Genomic DNA, 6,557 nt, shown 5'->3' with positions numbered 1-6,557 from the left:
TTCTGAGTTGAGCAACAATCATTGAATTTTATGCTTTTGTCAAAATAAGCTGTCAGAAACTGGTCCAGATCTATTAGAATGCAACATCAGACTCACTGCCCCGGCATTCACCTTATGGTGCAGAGACCAGAGGGGGCCTGGCAAACAGACATAAATCCAGAGATCTATAATTCTGTATCCCCTGAAGAAGTGGCCATAAAGTCCATCACTCCAGATATATGGGGAGAAGGAGACAAAGGGCAACCCGGATGAGTTTCAGAGGGCCTGTAAAACAGAAAAAGTGATCTCACTAACTGCCTCACTTTCTGCATACGCAAGCCAGGCAGGGACACAATTCATGGTAGGGTGCCGACTGGCCGGCAGGCATGAACGGCCCTGTCTCCCATGCCAGCCATCTTGAGTATTCATCAGCCCCTGTGAGTGATGCTGACAGCCCTAGGGGAGATGGTGCCACATTTGGAGTCTGAACTTATGAGTGTTTAAGAACAGAATGTACATCAGACACATGTTCCAAATCCAGCAGCTCAGAATCTGCCAGGATCCCCAAATTCCATCACCTGCAGCAGAGCCATTTTGCACCTGCACACAGAGCTCAGACTCGCTTTCTCAGCCTCCCGCCCAGGTTCCTTGCTTCGCTGCACCTCCTTCCTGTCTATGAAATTGATCTCAAGTTTTCTTGTTAACAAGATCTGTGATTTTTTTTTTTTAGTAGACTGAAACAAAACCACTTGCCATATGAAAAAGAGGGGCAGGTAATAAAAAAGATGGTCAAGAATCTTCAAAATGCCTGGAGAAAGCAATTCTGAATATAAGAATTTATACTGCCTGTTTCCTATGATACAATAATAAAAATGGGAATTTGTGAAGTCTGCTTCCACTGTAGATCTGAATGGTGGTGGTCCAGTTCCTATGGCTGCATAACAAATTACCCCAATATGTTTTTGACTTAAAACATGTGTTTGCTTTACTTACAGATTTTAAGGATGAGGAACCTGGGCGCAGCAGGGATGGCTTATCTCTGTTCCACAATACTCACCTTGTCCAGGGGCTGGAATCATGACAAGGTCATCACTCACATGACTCAGTTAACACTCATCCTAGCTGGGATGAGACCCAGCTGGGACTGTTGGCCAGCTGCAGCCTGGGCTTTTCCACAATGCCGTGGCTTTATTCCAAAGGTGAGCATCCCCAGGGCAGTGTGGCCTTCAATGATCAAGCTTCAGAAGTCAAGTGGTGTCATTTCCTTCTCATTTTATCCACTAAGATAAGTACAAGGTTGCTCAGATTCAAAGGGAGGGATCATAGATGCCACCACTTGAAGGAGGAGCGTCAACATTACATTTTCTTTTTCTTTCTGAGACAGGGTCTTGCTCTGTCTCCCAGGCTGGAGTGCAGTGGTGCAATCATGATGCACAGCAGTCACGATCTCCCGGGCTCAAGCCGTCCTTCTGGCCTCAGCCTCCCAAGTAGCTGGGACTACAGGTGTGCACCACTGTACCTGGCTAATTTTTTGATTTTTTTTTTAGAGACAAGGTCTCACTATGTTGCCCAGGCTGGCTTTGAACTCCTGAGTTAAGCAATTCTTCCACCTTGGCCTTGGAAAGTGCTGGGATTATAGGTGTGAGCCATAGTGCTCAGACTCAACATTACATTTTAAGAAAACATGAGACAAGGTATAAATTTGTATGGTAATGTGTTAGAGTTCTCCAGAGAAACAGAAGCAATAGGTTGTGTGTGTATATAGAAAGAGATTTTATTATTTTTTTTAAGAAATTGCCTCACATGATTATAAAAGGCTAGCAAGTCCAAAATCTATAGGGTGAGCTGGCAGGCTGGAGACCCAGGAAGAGTTGATGTTGCTGTTGAAGCCTGAAGACCATCTACTAGAGAATTCCCTCTTGTTGGGGGAGGTCAGCCTTTTGTTCTATTAAGGCCTTTAACCGAACAAGGCCTACTCACATTATGGAGGGCAATCCACTTTACTCAAAGGCCACCTATTTATTCATTTGGTTACTTATTTATTTATTGAGACAGCATCTTATTCTGTCACCCAGGCTGGAGTGCAGTGGCCTGATCATGGCTCACTGCAGCCTCGACCTCCTGAACTCAAGTGATCTCACCTCAACCTCCCAGGTGTCTGGGACTACAGGCACATGTGACTACACCCAGCTAATGTTTGTATTTTTTTGTAGAGATGGGGATCTTACCATATTGCCCAGACTGGTCTCAAATGCCTGGGCTCAAGCCATCCTCCTACCTCACCTTGGTCTCCCAAAGTGCTGGGAGTACAGGTGTGAGCCACCAATTTAAATGTAAATCTCATCCAAAAACATCCTCACAGAAATATCCAGAATATGTTTGGTTTTTCTGTTTTTTTTTTTTTTTTCTTTTTTGAGATGGAGTTTTCTCCGTTGCTCAGGCTGGAGTGCAGTGGTGTGATCTCAGCTCACTGCAACCTCCGCCTCCAGGGTTCAAGCGATTCTCCCACCTCAGCCTCCTGAGTAGCTAGGATTACAGGTGCCTGCCACCATGTCTGGCTAATTCTTGTATTTTTAGTAGAGACAGGCTTTTACCATGTTGGCCAGGCTGGTCTCCAACTCCTGACCTCAAGTGATTTGCCTGCCTTGGCCTCCTAAAGTGCTGGGATTACAGGTACGAGCCTCCGTGCCTGGCCCCAGAATATGTTTGACCAAATATCTGGGCACCATAGCCCACATACATTGATACATAATATTAAACATCACACATGCCTGCCTTGTCAACCTGGCACCCGTATGCATCTCCTTAAACCATACTTAATCTCCAAATAAACACAATAACAAGGTCATAATTACACCTAAGATGATACAACTGTCCTGTGTACACTGGAAAATACACTAGCTCCTTCCCCAGGAGAGGATGTAAAAACTTTCCCAGGAGAGGATGTAAAAACTCTTGGATGATGTTTATTCTCCTTGACATTCTATTTTTATATCAATATTTAGATATAAAATTAACAATACTTAGATACTATAATATAAAATGAGTGTATCTTATGTTACATGAGGGGATAAGAGGGAAGAAAACAAAGATATTTGCAGCCAGACACAGTGGCTCATGTCTGTAATCCCAGCATCTTGGGAGGCCGAGGCAGATGGATCCCTTGAGCCCAGGAGTTCAAAACCAAGTTGGGTAACATAGTGAGACCCTGTCTCTACCAAATAAATAAATAAAGATATTTGCCATATATGTATATACATACATATACCAAAACAGATGTATATACACACAAATACATATATACAAACATATACGTATATACACACATATACACATATAAACACACATATACATATATATACACATACATATATACATTATAAACACACAAATATATTCATAACAAAATAAGGAAGAAATACTCATGGCAATTACAGTCCTTGTTTTTATAACTAATTATGTGGTCATATCCGGTATTTATAACTACTGTACCTTTGTCCACTATCTGTTCTGTATTCCATTTGCCCTAAGCAAGCACCACAGCTGGTCATGAAACCTTTTTTCCTGAAGGTTCATGAAAAGTTTCATGAAAACTTTTATTCCGAAGGGTCTGGACCATTAGTCTTGCCTGGAATGGGTTGTTGTAGTTTTCCATTGACTTTAATCAGGAGGCATGGTAATAGCAGGAATGCCCTAAGGAATTTCCTGTATTCCAGACACACTCTTCCTTACCTCTGTTGTGGAAAAGCAGTTCAGTTTCCCCTTGGTGATCAGGATCAATCACCCCAGCCAGCACAGTCATTCTTTTCTTTTCCTGTTGACTCAGAGGCATGCAAATGCCAAAGTGACCAGGTGGCAATCTAACTTCCAGTTCAATGGAATCATTGTTGTGTCTCCTGGTGGAGACATTCCTGCCTTTGGAGCTAAGACCTCTATCTAGGTCAGAAGAGTGTAAAGTCACAGGAACTGGAAGTAAACATTTTGCTAGTGGCTCATTAGAGGTAATAGTGAGTGGCACCATTCACATCTCTGCCCCTTGATTCCTGGGCCTGGGAATCTTGGCTATGGGAGAAATGGTACCATATATTGGATACTGGTTCAGAGCATATGGCCATCTTTGGAAAATGCAATCTGCCACAAGTGGATATATTGAATCTCCTGATTTGGAAGCTACTTCTGCCTTGGGAAGAAATGGAAACATACTGAGGCCTGAGAGTGAACAAGGAACTATATTCTTTCCATGAAGCATCTCTAAGAGCTTCACAAAGTTCCTTCATTTGCTATTCACCTAATAAAACTGATGAAGTGCCTCCTACGTGCCAAAGCCTATGATAGTGCTGGGGATATGAGTAAGACAAATATGAGTAAGACACAATTTTTTGCTTTCAAGATAATCTAAGTTTTTCAACTGAGATAAATGTAAACACATAATTTACACAAGGCAGAAATGCAGTGGTAGAGATATATTCAGAGTATCATGGGAACTCAGAGTAGACAGCTAAGCCAGTCTGGAAGTGTCAGAAAAGGGATTTCGGGGAAGATAATATCTCAGATGAATCTTAAAAGGTGGACTGAATTTAATTAGATGAAGAGGGGCTTATGGGGGAAAAAAAGAGGGGAAGCTTTTCAGGTAGAGGGGACAGCATGGAGACTTACACAGTGGCAAGAAACAGGACGGTGTACCCTGATGTATTAATCATCTAATGCTGCATTACAAACCACACTAGAACTTAGTGACTTAAAACAAAAATATTGATTATCTTACATTGTTTCTGTGGGTCAGAAATCCAGGAATGACTTATTAGGATGGTTCTGGCTTGGAATCTTTCATGAGACTGCAGTCAAGATGTCAACCAGGGCTGAAGGATCCACTTGTGAGTAGACTCCCTCATGCGCCTGGTGAGTTAGTGCTGGCTGACAGAAGTTTTTCACCACCTGGACCTCTCCATAGGGTTCTTGAGTGTCGTCGCTCATGGCAGGTGTCTACCCCCAGCAGCTGATTCAAGAGACAGGTTGCTGTAACCTCTGAAGTCTCACACCATCATTTCCACAGTATCCTGCTGGCTACACAGGCCAGCCCTGTTCAATGTGGAAGGCACTGCATAAGTGCATAGACACTAGGAGGCTGGGGAATGGGGAAGGGGCATCATTTTGAAGATTGGCTACTATTTTATTTTATTTATTTTAGAAATAAAAAATATTCCTCCGTTCTTCCCATGTCAAGTTCAAAATTGAAAAGTAGACAGAAATAATGCTAAAGAGTTTGGACCTGAGCTGTATCAGAGGGAACTTTGTTTGCTGATCAAGATTGGTTTACTCTGGGAGGTCAGTGGGCCTCAGCCTTCAGTGTGCATCAGAATCACCTGGAGCTTGTTAAAACAGGATGTAGAAACCTCCTCTTCAGACTTTCTGATTCAGTAGGTCTGGGGCAAAAATCATTTGCATTTCTCACAGGTTCCCAGGCAACTTGTGTACCATACTCACAATACTCCTGGTCCAGGGACCACGATTTGAGAACCACTATGGTGGGTGGGACAGATATTAAGCAAGACCGTGAGGTGATCGTATTTCCATTTTATAAAACTCTTCCTGGCAACTGTGTGAAGAATAGATCTGTGTAGGCGCCATTATGAGGCTATGATTGCAGGAGTATATATAAGATGTAATTGAAACTTGAATGAGGACAAAGAAAGTGTGTGAGGCAGGAGAGGACAGGTAAGAGAAATATCACTAACATGCCAGGATTTGATGACTTGTTGAATTTAATAGGGGTAGAGGCGGAGAGTGAAGGGAGAGTAATGAGGGGAAGAAAGGCGTTAGTGCAATGCCCATGTTTCAGTATGGATAACTGGGTGAATGACATTAGCATCAGTTGGGAAAAATAGATTACAGGAGGGGCAGCTGGTTGGTAGGCATGGGTCTGTTGAGTTCGGTGTGAATATCATGGCCAGCAAGTAGTCTGCTATGTGAGACTGAAACCTGGAGGAGGTACTTTGGGTCAAGGTAGAGATTTGAGAAATCTTAACAAATAGGTAGTGACCCGGGGAATTGATGAGTTCACCCAGAAGAGAGAAGAGCAGGGAGTGAGGACTGAGTGGTGGAGCTGCTTCCCACCCTTTGCTGTGCATGAACATTACCTGGGGATTCTGTTAAAATGCAGATATGGACTCAGCAGGTCTGGGATGGGCCTGAGATACCACATCCCTAACAAGCTCCTCGTGATGCCAGAGCCACTGGTCTGAGCAGCACTGTTGTGGTAACAAGGTGTAGAGAACCCCAGCACTAGGGGGCAGTGTGGTGTAGAGAACAGTGAGAAGGCGCTAGAGGATGCAAATAAAGTCAGAACTATAAGGACAATTCGAAGAGTCTGTTATTACAGAAACCAAGAGAATAGATATTCTGGAAATTTATGGGATGATTAACATTATATGCTGGACACGTTAGTGGAGTAATTAGAACCCAGGTTATAGTAGGTTAAGGGCTAAATAGGAAGTGACTACTTCTAGCGAGCATAGACTCCTGTTGTAAGAAGTTTGGATGAGGTGAAAATAAACTAGATGGAAATACAGGATGGATGT

The sequence above is a fragment of the Colobus angolensis genome, unplaced genomic scaffold (assembly GCF_000951035.1).
Source record: "Colobus angolensis palliatus isolate OR3802 unplaced genomic scaffold, Cang.pa_1.0 Scaffold205, whole genome shotgun sequence".
Lineage (NCBI taxonomy): Eukaryota > Metazoa > Chordata > Mammalia > Primates > Cercopithecidae > Colobus > Colobus angolensis.
The sequence above is the reverse complement of the archived record's forward strand: the minus strand, read 5'-3'. Positions refer to the sequence as shown.